The 13,598-nt window shown below is 42.4% G+C and overlaps 1 protein-coding gene across 1 annotated transcript in view; it reads right to left on the reverse strand.

Moving 5' to 3' along the window:
* Positions 1-13,598, reverse strand: part of RASSF6 (Ras association domain family member 6) — a 74,091-nt gene that overhangs the window by 25,777 nt on the left and 34,716 nt on the right. Inside the window, exons 2-3 of the mRNA XM_013190603.3 lie at positions 6,466-6,564; positions 945-1,093 (exon numbers count right to left, since the gene is read on the reverse strand). The gene's annotated coding sequence lies outside the window, so the exon portion shown is untranslated. The remainder of the gene's footprint in view (positions 1-944; positions 1,094-6,465; positions 6,565-13,598) is intronic.

Genomic DNA, 13,598 nt, shown 5'->3' on the forward strand with positions numbered 1-13,598 from the left:
CTCCTGTGTAAAGCAACATAAACAAATCAATAGCCATTCAGGAAATGCTGAAATTCTGGAAAGATTCTTCCCTACGCAGTTGTTCAGAGGGTGTGTCTTCCAGTCTGGAATTTGATCCATCTGGAACTGTCACTCAGCCCTGAGGGTGATCCCTTGCTTCCAGCCCGTACACATGTCCCTGCAAGTGAAAAATCTGAAAAAGCTGCCCACTGGAAATGCAAATTCAGACTCTGGGACTGTGCTGTCCCAGCTTCCACTGTGCACTCCACACCAGGAAAATGTACCACGCTTGCAGGAGGCAGTTCTCACCTCAGGAAACCATGGGCTGCTGGGGGACACAGGCAGCGCCTTACTAGAGAAAGTTCAATCAGCTAGAGAGAAAAATCAAAAAGCTATAGAGAAACGGGAGTGTCTTTAGGACTGTAAGTTGAATGGTATACTCCCCCTGCTTTGTGCAGAAAGCACAGGTTCAAACAGGTGCAGGAATGGAAGCAATTTCAGGCGTGAAATTTTATGCAAAAGATATTGAAGAAATGGGAACCGCATCTGAGCGGTAAATGTCCAGCATTACCGGAGGCATGTAAATGGGAAGCAGAATGCTTCCAGAGCACCCTGTAGCTGCACAGATCCTCTTGGGTCCCTGTGTGCTTCTGTTGCAGTCAGTCTGGCAGTGCGGTAGGAGCTGGCACTAAGTTTTTATGCCTTTGCTTTACAGCAATAAATGACAGAATTTCAGAGACCTTTGTGAGAAATGAAGGAATATCTACTAAAATACCCTGAAATTGAGGACTCCTAGACCACTGGTCCTTTCTATAATAGTCATCTGAACGTTCAGCCTGGTATCACTGCCTTGGCATAGGACATCATCAATTTGCACTTAAATAACAACAGTACTTTTGAAAAGGGACAGCGCTCTGTTGTTCACAGACAGCTGCCTTTGTTACCTGAAATGTCATTAGTGGTGATATTCCTCTGGGGCTGGATCCTTCTGCTTTGTCCACTCCGCAGCAATGGGCAAGGCCCTGCCTGGTTCAGAATATACTTTTTGCCAGCATAATGGACTCTGCACAGCAAACACATGCATAACTCCACGCTGCAAAATGAAAAGTATGATCTCGTTCAGTATTAGGGCTCTAACAGCAACAATTGGCCTTCATGACCCTGATCCGCCTTACCTGGGATCTCCCCACCCCTGATCCCTGACCTTTGGTCCAAGACCCTATTTAAGATCAAATTGAGGGGCCTTTGTTCTTTTTGCTGAGCTGTGTTATAGAAGGGTTTGTCTCTGTCTTGGTCATAGTAATGTTTGCATTTAGCTGTAGATCCTATTGATTGTGATATGTAGACTGACTTCCTTTGATGTTGTTGTAGACTTAAGTGGGCAATTGCTATGTGACCTGATTTTGACCTGTGTGGATTTTTCAGACCTGCATCATCACTGTAATCTTGCCTGGTAACTGGATGTGTGGTTCAACATGGCTACAATCTGTGGTTCTGCCTGGCTTGTTATGCTAAGGTACAAGGGGACTTGCTTTGCAGCTGGGGTGACCAAGAGGTGTAGTAAGCCCAAATCAGTGTCAGGGAAGCAGTGAGGCAGGGTGTCTGCTATTGTTAGCTGGGCTTGTGCTGCAGGCGACCTGCAGCCCCATACGGTGAGCTTGCACTGGCCTCTTGTGGTTTCTACAGCAAAATGTGCACCTGGGATTTGCATGATGCATTGCTCTTGCTCTGCTCCATCTTCCAGGGTGACTGGGACTGCAATGCTGGACATAACATCTGTGGTGTATTCATTTAAAGGACTTCACTTTACCTGTGCTTTTTGTCTTCTTATCACAAAACACAAGCATAGCATCAAATATAATTAAAAATGGTTGAGCTAAGACACTCAAATCAATGAATTTCAAGTTCTTTGTATCCTGGAGCTTAAATCTGTGGTCATTGTGCACATATCTGCAACACTTATGTAAACTGATGGGGCTCTGCATTACAGTATAATAGTAATTTTGATCATTTGCTGTAAAAGCATGTTCAGAAGGGATTTTTTATTTTTTGGTCTGAATGTAGTATCCATGCAAATATATCTTTGGAATTAAAATGTTTGAACTTGAAGTTTCTCTTGTAAAATGAATACAAGTGCAATGTAGCAGCCAGATGAAAAAAAAAAAGACTTTTTTTGTCAGAGGTTCTTGTGAAATTCAAAGTTTCTGTCAGTTCTCACTTAGGTTGTTTACCCTGCTGCTTTCTGATTTTTTTTCTATTTTCATTCAAGTCCATTTTCAGAAAAATATCTTACTGCAAGCCTTCTTTGATATATTAACTCAGAAAAGGGTATTGAATTCAAAAGATTAATCTAAGTGCTATATACTAACAAAAATAATGTGATATGTTAACTACTTTCCTACATTGGTCTTGTTTCTTATTTCTTCATTTTATTCACTCTTTAGATGATGAAAGCTCCTGATTATACATTTGAGCCTTTGTGCTGGTCTCTAAAGAAACAGAAATGCCATTCCAATATAAGTACTAATACTAACCATCTTATCTAATTTCTGTCAACAAAATAACACAGGGAAACACCTATGAGGTTTTGAGTAATACCTGCCCTGTAACCCTTGGTTAATAAAGATGCAGTGGAGTAAAAACACCACGAGGTGGTGCGGCCCCAAGGATGCTACTTGGCTGATAGAGTTATTCTTGACAGAAGCTTGTATTTCACTTGGCAAAGCTGGAATAAAATTGTTCTCCTGCTGGTTGAGGGGTTGTCAGGCCTGTTAGCATCTGTGTATCAGAGTAAAAGGCACTGCTGAGAATGCTCTAGTGGCTCTTTGTAGTTCAGGAAAAAATAAGTTGTTTGTGTTGGAAGATGTTTTAAAAGCCTGTGTAATTAAACTGTTAATGAGGCTATTAGACCTTTCTAAAAGTAGCTTTCAAAATTTAAAGAAACATCAAATACAGAAAAGATGAAAGGAATATGAAGTTTGGTATATGCAATATGTAGATACAACCCCCAGATGCCAGAACCCTGACTTAAACCAATCTTGGTACCAGACTTGAAAATGGCAGCTAGAAGCCCAGTTTGAAACTAAGTCTTCTGTGAGTCTGGGAAATTACAGACCATTAAGTCATTTGCCTGGATGAAGCAAATTAGCAGAAAAGAATGAAGATGAGTCAGTGAATTGGGGGCTAAACCTATAACATGGGCAAAGGGTTAACAAAGCTTCTGTTTGGGAAAGCTGTGGACTGGGACCTCCTCGGGTGTCAGTATGAATTGGTGGGTGGGCAGGCAGAGGACCCAGGTGATATGGGTACTTTTTCTGATATTTTCCTGGAGGAAATCAGTGTCCACCACATATTCCTCAGTAAAGGAGAGGAGAAAGGGTGGATGTAGAAGAATAAAATATCAGAAACAGAAGGCAGGATCCAGTAGTCTCTTTTCTTATCAAAGAGCTGGTCTGAGTCCCACAGCTCTACTTGGGGGCATATGCTCTTTGACCTGAAGTCCATAAGGAAAAGAAAAACTTCCAGTTCAAGAAGCTAAGTTAGATGCTGTAAGTACTTTACAGCATGTATCAATTAAGTCTCCCATCAGTGGCCTTTTGAGGATATAGGATCGGATCTAATAACAGTAATGTGATGACAGCTGGGGATAATGGTGGGGCACAACTACAGTCACAACAGCCATAGCTTCCGGGGCAAGAGCAGAATCTTGCACACAAATAATGGTCAGGTGGAATGAACTCAACATGCTAGAAAAGTGCGTGGCTAGACTAAGATTTTGGACTTGGTGTTGGACTGCTTCTTGCCATTAAGGGCAAGCTCTGAATGTCAGTGACAAAAGGCTGCTGTGTCTGACTTGGCCTCAAGGTGGAACTGTGGGCCTGCCTGGACCCACAGGGAGGGTAAAGGAACCGCGGAAAGGGCTACACGCGTTTCTCCTGCGGTGTAAGGGCCTGCACTCACTACGACAGAGCTGGGAATTGCTTACCTTGTTTTTATTCGACCAAAGAAACGGTGGGAGATAAAACTTTGAGTGGGTTTCTGGGAGCAGGGTGCTCCTGGCTAAAATATCTGTGGGGGAAAAACTTGACTTCCTAATGAGGTCCTAAAATTTGAACCTAATGAGGTTCCTAAAATTTGACTTCCTAATGAGGTTGCTTTAAGAAGTGCTATAATTACACTTATTGTGCTGCATTTTACTGTGGTGACTGGGCCAGAGAAGAGGGCAGGAGAGGACAGACTTGGATACATGGGTCATAAGCTCTCCCCAGCACGCCGGTAGCCAGCTGGCTGCACCTGAAGACCCATACTTAACACTTCCCTACCAAAGGGGTACCTGTGTTGAGTTTGAGGCTGGGGGAGCTGATGCAGATAGGAGGCCATAGTCAAGGACATCAGGAGATCTTCATGGGCAAGAAATAATAGCGGAGTAAGGCCATGAGATGTTCACCTTCAGTTACAAGCTCTACCGTGGTTCAGTGGCAAAAATAAATAAATAAATAAATGGTCATGTACAAAGCTAAATGATACTACAGTCTATGAAGCACTTGCAAAGAGAAATCCAAATATTCCTAGCAAGGCCAAGTACTACTAAAGCAAATAATCTGGAGTAAAAATGCTGAGGCCTGAACAAATAATGTTCATTGTAGGCTTTTCTGTCAGAAATGCACGAAGCTGCTTCTGCCATTGTTGTGAATAGGTAAATATCCTTTTGTTGATCTTTCAGATGAATGAGTGGCTAGACTGCTAAGAGGCTAAATATCCTCCCGTCAGATGCTGCAGTCGTATAGAAACACAAGGTTGGAGAGGACCTACAGGATCATCTAGTCCAACCATCCTTGTATCACCACTGCTACCCACAAAGCTACTAAATCATATCTCGTAGCATCTTGTCCAGGCGCTTCTTGAACACAGCGAGGGACGGTGACTCCACCACCTCCCTGGGCAGGCTGTTCCAATGCCTGGCCACTCTTTGAGAGAATGAATTTATCCTGATATCTAATCTAAATCTCCCTAGGCACAACTTGTGGCCATTTCCTTGAGTCCTATCATTAGTTATCTGAGAGAAGATGCCAACCCCTTCCTCATCACAACCTCCCTTCAGGAAGTTGTAGAGTGCAATGAGGTCTCCCCTGAGCCTCCTCTTCTCCAGCCTAAACAATCCCAGCTCCCTCAGCTGCTCCTCATAAGACTTGTGCTCCAGACCCCATACCAGTTTTGTTGCCCTACTCTGGGTACACTCCAGGGTCTCAATGTCCTTCATGTAGTGAGGGGCCCAAAACTGAACGCAGTACTCGAGGTGTGGCCTCACCAGAGCCGAGTACGGGGGAACGATCACCTCCCTGCTCCTGCTGGCTACACTATTCCTGATACAGGCCAGGATGCAATTGGCCTTGTTGGCCACCTGGGCACACTGCCGGATCATGTTCAGCCGAGCATTGATCAACATTCCCAGGTCCCTTTCCTCTTCACAGTCTTCTAGCCACTCTGCCCCAAGCCTATAGCGCTGCATGGGGTTATTGTGGTCAAAGTGCAGGACCCGGCACTTGGCCTTGTTAAACCTCAGCCCAGCAGTCCAGCCTATCCAGATCCCTCTGAAGGGCCACCCTACCCTCAGGCAGATCGACACTACCTCCCAACATGGTGTCATCTGCAAACTTACTGAGGGTACACTCAATCCCCTCATCTAGGTCGTCAATAAAGATATTAAACAAGATAGGTCCCAGTACTGTATGTAGCACTGAGCTCTTGCCTGCTGGATCTATGAGCACAAAATTATTGAGATAGTGGTGTGCTGCTGTCCTTAGGAGGTTTGCCAGCATGGGATCACCTGCTAGAGGTTTAGATGTGGCGAGATCCTCCCAATTATACACCAGTCACTGAGGCTGATGTGTGACGTGTCTCTCTAGTAAACATAAGCTTCTTACTGGTTATGACCCGTAAGGATAATCTGAACTTCCAGGACCAGGTGGATGTGCCTGAAACTGACACAGCAAAAACACTGCATGCACAAACTCCAGAACAGGCTTTACAATACAATGGAGCACCTGTGTGGAAAAGAGAACTCTCAACAGCTTGCTATTTCCTGGGTGGTTTGTCTATGCGTGCAGTAACTTGTCGCTGCTTATTGCTTTCAATATTGTATCATAAATGATGATATTTCTCATAAAATAGAACGTGAGCACCTCTTTGTCACGTTGTGAAAATTACATGGACATCGGATCGTTCTCTACTTTGGTTCAAAGCAATCCTAAAGAAACCAATTTAGTCCTTGTATTGGGGCAGACCCTTAAAATAGGTTGCAAAGCTTTTAAACATACAATTGAAAATCTCCAGGGGAAGTGGGATCATATTTCAGGCATTCTACATTTTTCATTTTTCACATTCATTTAATTGACGACACTTTTGGTGTTATCAAAATGTCCTGTTAATGTACTGTTGTGTCTTGCTCAAAAATAAATATCTTACCAAATGTGGGGAAAAATGCTTCATCTCTTTCTGCATCATGTCTTGGGGCACGTGCTTCAGCTTTTTTTGTTTTCTGCTACAACAGTAGAAGCCATTGACCTAGAAAAAAAAGAAGTGAGCAATGGGTATTAGTGCTAACAAGCTGCCTCTAGGTAACACCTCTCACTGGGCAATGTGAATAAATTCAGTCTAAAACCTCATGACTAGTGGCACTTCTGAGCTTTCAGCAAAACCAAAGGCATCCGCAGCCAACAACTGGACCATGAAACAGCGCTAGGAAGTTTTGCCACTGGTGACAAAGGACACGAGATCAAGCCCATAGGAAGCACTTGTGATTAAAAATCCCTTCAACATCTGGCACTGGGCAGGTATCCTCACAGAGTAAAGGACTGTTTACACTGAGAGGTGTGTACTGGATACAATTCAAATAAAGCAATATATCTACAGCTTGGCTGCTGTTTGAAGATGGGAGGCAAAGAGATTCTGAGAGGTCTTTACTGGTATGCCAGAACTGGAAGAAAAACCTCTGTAGTTTTCCCTTGCTTTTCAGAAATGATTTAGTTTGAATTTTATTTCTGTTTATTAGACTGGGGAAGAAAGCAAGCCTTCAGGAAAAGCACAGAGGTCCCTTCTAAAGCTGAAACTTGAAATTTCCTACTCTATAGCTGAGGGAAGAAATGCTGTTGACTGTTACAGCTTTTTGTTCCTTTAGAAGATTTGCTCCTTCAGTATTTCCAGCTGAGTCCTTCAAGAACCTCATTAAACCCCTCTAACAATGACTAGCAGGCCAAAACAGCTTTTCTAGCATTAGTGGTCTCATTGCACCATGGATTGCCTGCTCTCGGGGGCTCTGAGGGTGCCAGTGATCTTGGAGGTCTATTCCAACCTTAATGATTCTATGATTTTAATTGGCCTTAATAGCCTTGACTGGCCTCATCTGCAGCCTCCTCCATACACACCCCCATGCTCAGGGGCCCTGAAGCTCATTTAAGCTCTGGTTTTGGTGCTTTAGCTGTTTCCTGGTAGGTGTCTTGTTCAGCATCATCTGTGGACCTGTATGGTCAGGGACTGTGTTGTGCTGCTCCCCTGTGCTGTGAACTGACTTTCCCCTTTGACCTTGGACTTAGTTTATTGCCATGATCTCGACTCTGGGTTGAACCTGGCTGTGATCTCTGGGCCTGCCTGGCTCAGGCTCACCTTGTTCAGTTATGGTGGGATGGGGTGTGGGCAGTGAGGCTCCTGTCCTGCCTGCTGGGTTCTTGTACTTGGCTCCGTGTTCCCTGGGGAGCAGCTGGCTCTCGGGGCCTCATATCAATGTGTTCTTGACTTGCTTTACTACATTTAAGCCCTGATTCCTGATGCTAGTGTCTGGTTGCAGTTTCACGCTAGATATTAACTGGAAAAAGAAGATATTTATATATTGGAATTCAAATAATAACCGGGAAGACTCTTTACTTTGCAATCCATGTTTATATAAAGAAACACTCAAGTGGATTCTGTTTATTTCCAGTGTTACTAATAATTTCCTTCAGTCAATACCATCCTAAAACATCTCTTTAATGATGTCTACTTCTGTAGAGTATGATCTCAGGCTTTTTGAAGTAAAAGATTACAGTGGAATATAATGCTCCTTTCACAGCTGGACCCCTGTTATGTTTGCTTATCTTACACGCTCTGAGAGAGAACAATAAAAACTTCAAAAGGACCACTGAGTCGTGTGTATTTAAAAGGAATTTGATGCTGTAGAAATGGCAGTGGTGGTAGGACTTATGCAAGGCTACAGGGTAGTCATAAATATCTTTAATGGCTATGCATTTGAAATGTGCACCAAGTCACATACCGGCCCAAAATCCTTTTCATACTTTTTAACTTAAATGATATTCTTAAGGCATGTGAGACAATGGAAAAAAATCTTAGATTTCACAAGTGAATACTGCAGTAGGGAAACCATCCCAGTGACTTCAGTGGGATGAATAAAACCCTTGTAATCTCCAATCATGTATCAGGTCAAGTAATGCAAAAGAGAAATAAGTCATCGAAATCCTACATTTGACCTGATTCAGTTTCTAGAAGGAAATTCAGCTTCCATCTAGTGTCTATCGCTGCCATTACTGTGAAAACAAAACAGGTTGTAATGAAAAATAGGGTGTCAGCTGTAGCTAAATTTTCTTGCTCTAAGGTGTGGAGCAAAACCATAATCCAACATAAATATTATTTTTTGTGTTAGTTTATTAAATGCAGTGAGGGTGAAAGGTATTGCTGGAATCCTTCCTAGAGGACTGTAAGGTAGACAGATTGTAGAAAGCAAGAAAACAAGCTTTTGCATTACTAAACCCCATACTCAGCTTCAATTTGAAAATGTTCAAATGCCTAAAGTGTTAAAGTTAAGCTCATACTGTTAAGCGGCCTATTTTCAAGCACAACAGATAGAATGAGGGTGGTGTTTTTCAAAGGTCTTCCAGAAATCTTAAATTCTACTTGATAACTCACAAATCCTATGCCTGCAAAAAGAAAACCTAGATTTACTTGCCTTGTCTGAAGTCTGTACCTGTTATTTCTAAGAACTTTGTTAATCATTCATTTAATCACATAACCTACAGCAATCCCCTCTTCCCATTTTTAAAGGTGCACACATTTCGCTAAAATAAAAACATTAATCGTTGAATTCTCATGGCCTTTAAACTAACATTTCTTCATGCTGTAAGCCTTAGAGTGTTTCTTTTTCCAAACCTCTGGAAAAGAACTGTGGTAACTCAAATCCATGTCCTGGGAGACAGGCAGCTTCTAGCTATGCAGCTAGGTAATCTTACAGTGGGGAAGTCAGGCACAAAGAAATAAAGCCTAAATCTTCAAATGTAATTAATTTGCTCTGGAATCACCCTAGAGGATGACAGTCGCATCTTTGCAGATCCTACCCTGACCAATAATCCCAGTCTCAAAACTCTCCAGTGAAGCCAAGAGGTGGACTGAAATCACCTGAGTTCCAGGTTAGCGCTTTAAGCACATGATTGTCTTTCCTCTGACTTGATCAATGTTTCACATCATGTAAATGCAATAAATGTAATTGAAGTACTCATTTTGTCCCGGGTGGCTCTTAACATTTTTATTTCATGAGGGACTTGCCTTAACCTGAAAATTTTTAATAGGCCCATGTTCTTACATGGGCACTCCTTAAGCAAGGTACTTAAATTGTCTTGATTACTACTGTTACAGATATCCAGCATCTTGAGCAGCAATTATAAATGCAGAGCAGATGTGGAAATTAGGTCATTTATCTAAGTATCCATATGCAGATTCAAGTGTATGACTTCAAATATCAAAGGGTTACCTTGCATGTAGAATGTTAACCCATACCAGATATGGACTAGACAGTAAATACACATGCCTGTTTTCTCTTTTCACAAAGCCCTTTTGGGTCTTCGGAGGGAATTTCAGACAATTTCTCCAGTCAAACATCGACACTGGAATGGGAGCTTCAGGTTCTGGTCTTGGTGTTGTAGTTCTGGCTTCTTCGTTGATGCTTAGGACCGTAGCCATTAGCAGCTGATTGTGCAAGAGTGCTGAAGGGTGTGGAAAGGCTCCGTGGACTTGGAAGAGCTGTGGCTCTGCAAGCGGGCAGCGTGCAGAGCACGCTGAGTCACTGCCAGCATTATTCATCCCTGCTGTGGCAGTGTGCAAAAGCCCTGCTGTGGGTAAGGGGATGCTGTTCTTGATACTCCTCAAGAGCTAGGAAAATGGGATGCTTGCGGTCAGGTGCTGGAGTTTTGCAACCTGCGGTAAGCCCTGCACTAAACGCTCTCAGATGGCATCAGGTAAGAGCACAAGTGCTGTCAGAAACCGTGCATATGTCCCCTCTCTGCTGTTCCTGACCTGTGGGTTTATACTGAAAGAGAGGATCTAATGCAGCCTCTTACAGGGACAGAAAATTACTCTGAACTTGCTAATGAACTACACCAGGACCTTAGGTAGAAAGGTGGCAAAATGCTGCGTTCTCAGAAGAAAAGCACTCTCAATGAGCAGAAATGTTAAAATACTGATTACAGCTCCTAGGCAGGAAGCTGCCCTGCTGTCCTTGAGGAGGGACCACCACCGCTGTTTCAAAATGATGGCATCCTTGTTTGCGTGCCATTAGTGCAGAAGTGACTTCTTACACAGGATGGCCAGGATGACACCATGTAACACAAAGATTGCAACAGGATGTGGTATGGGTTTATTGTCTTGCTGGAAGTCATTACAAAGTTCCTCTCTCGAAGTAAAATGACATGACAATGGCCGGTGGATGTCCCCACAAGGAATGATTCACTTTGAAACAAGCCATGGCTGGCACGTCTGCCTGAGGACAGGACCCAGCAAAACTGCCAAAATGCAATTTTGCTGCTCTGCCTTTTGCAGATAAACATCACTGGGAGACATATTCACGATCTGAAAGATGTGAGGCACCTGTTGCTTGCCTTACGCAACTGCTCTTCTGCCTCCAGCCTGCTTGTTTTCTTTTTCTCCTACAGAAGCCACATGCGGCCCAGTGCTCCGGCTGTAATGCGGTAGTTGTGATAGTCTTTGTAAATGAGAAGTAATAACAGTATGATCTGACTGCTTCATGAGCAGTGCTGCGTGCCTGATGTCCTCGTTGGTTTCTGTCAGGGTTAAGGGATTGAGCATAGTTGTAGAGATGCCCAGCACTTGCTTAATTTACGCCCATGGCTGCTAGCAGGAAAAGCTAACATGACTGAACTTGCCAAGAAATGAGATGATCTACATGTTAATGTATACGGCTTAATAAAAATAGCTTTCCTGCTGCAATAAAAATGTCATGATGTCTTATAATTCTGCTGTCTTACCACTTACTTGATGGCACCTTAGTTCTTTAAGGCTTTAGAGCAATTGTTGCTAATCCTTCAGATGTTATCTGCCTGCCTGTGCAGCATGCCTGATGTCTCAAACCATGGATTACAATAAGTAATTTTCTAGGCCACGTTACTATCACTTAAGATGTAGTTTGAGGCATACAACTTTGGGGAAGCCAAAAGAAGATATTCCTATGCCTTCCTCAGCCCTGATCTCTTGTTCGTGGTGCTGCAGCACAGCTCTTGGACTGCCTTCTTGGTTATTTCACTGCCACTGTCATCGAGGCACAAGATAAAATGGGACTCCGTCAAAAAATAGGAATCACCCTAAAGATAAAATGACCAGCACTGCACTACAGCAGGGAGAGAAAAAAAAAAAAGCAAAACAAAACACAAACCTCTCTATAATAATGAGCACCTTGGAAATCTCAACCCTTTCTATTTCCAGATCTCAAAATAAGTTCCAGAAGTCCTTCATGGAAACCCTAATTTGTCTGCATGTTAATGAGAAATACTGTTCCTTTCTGGATTAATCTGTCCAAAACATAATAAAACAGTATTGTAGGTGTGGATTATTGGGAAATATCTTTGATTCAGAGAAGAAATAAGGAGAGGATAATAAAGGAGTGGGAGGAACTCATCATGGTATGATATGACTTGCCTTAATGTTCTGCTTGAACGATAAAGTATAATTTTGATTGTTTTCAGAAGGCAAGCAACTCATTAGTTGTCTTAACTTGTGCCACCCTGTTCACACTTTGTACTGGCATTAAATCACATTCTCAAACACATACTCAAAAATCAATATGAAAAACTTATTTGCTTTTATTCTTTCTCTAACAGATAAATGCTTTTCATCTGGAATTTCTTTTGGTGAATGATTGCAATAATGTTTGGAATTTCCTTTCAGAATGGATTGTGAAAAGAGTAGGATACGTACTGGCTGACATGGGATAACAAGCATTCCTTTCAGAATGCACTATGTTGATTTTAAGGGATGACAATTTTTATTTCAGAAGATCTTTAGAAAGAAAAACACTGAACAGTGTCCCAAACCAAGGATTTTAAAAACAAGAACTACTGTGGCACAAAGCTTTGGACTTCTTCTTATCTATCATGGCTGAAGTATTTATGCCAGGGCAACAAAATATATCAGCTTTTTCATTTTGAGTGGACCTTTCAGTACACTGTGCTTCAACGCTCGATGATAAATTGAGCCCTATCTTAAACTGGGCATAAATGCCTAAAAATTTGGATGAGGCTGCACATATGTACTCCTGAAGTCATTTTTTTCCTTCCTTTCCAATTCTATACCTTGAAGTTTAAGCCTTATTAAGTAATTTTAATAACGAGGGCTATGAGTGCAAGTGTAATCTGTTGCTATCCCCTTTCACACACTTCTATAGTGTACTTCAAAAACTTACATGAAAAGTGACGTTCAAGTCAACAAGTGCACATCCTGCTCATTTTGCAACATTAGCTGGAAGGAAATTGTAGCTCAGTAACCATTCCTGGTCAAAAATACAACCAAGTTGTTACATCTCCCTTACTAAAGAGCAGAAGAAATGCTTGCAAACCATTAATTACAACGAGTTTTACTTCTAAGTACTAACTGTAGGAAATGAGACAAAGCATTTGAGCCCCCCTTGCTGCTCCTGGTACATTGAACTGGACAATTTTATCATCTGTGATAGTTGCCAAAGTGACTCTCGTTTCACGGAGAAAAGCATTTGAAATCGCAGCAATAGAGCTGAGAGGTGCAGTGTGGTTATGGGACGTTTGCAGCTCCAGAAGTGTAAATTAAAGCTTTCTCCAAAGCTGGCTCCAAATTAACACCATGGTAATAAGTATGAGCTTATTTCAGCTGGACAGCCAAAGGGCATTGAATACAGTATGAGGTAATCATTCTTTGAGATGCTACAACCTGATTTTTTTTTTTTTTATGTCATCTGTATTAATTTGCTAGGCCTTCAGTGCTCATGAAGGGTGCTGCCACTCTTCAAACACTCACCACCTGAGGTCAGTACCAAACTTGTGGTCAACCCACAAGTATCAATAACACCTGCGTGCAGTAAGTAGCAGGAGTGTTAGAGCAGCCATGCTGATGTGCTGTAACATCCCGATCTTGTAACATAAGATTTCACACATAAGGTTCCAGCTTCCAATGTCATACGTTGCAGAAGTAACTGTTGTCACTTAACTGCTTTGCCAGCAGCAATGAATCACCCCTCGTTACAGGTGAAACTGAGTCATGGAGTCAGGTTCTGGCAAAACTTGACTAGATCATTT

The sequence above is a fragment of the Anser cygnoides genome, chromosome 4, assembly GCF_040182565.1.
Source record: "Anser cygnoides isolate HZ-2024a breed goose chromosome 4, Taihu_goose_T2T_genome, whole genome shotgun sequence".
Lineage (NCBI taxonomy): Eukaryota > Metazoa > Chordata > Aves > Anseriformes > Anatidae > Anser > Anser cygnoides.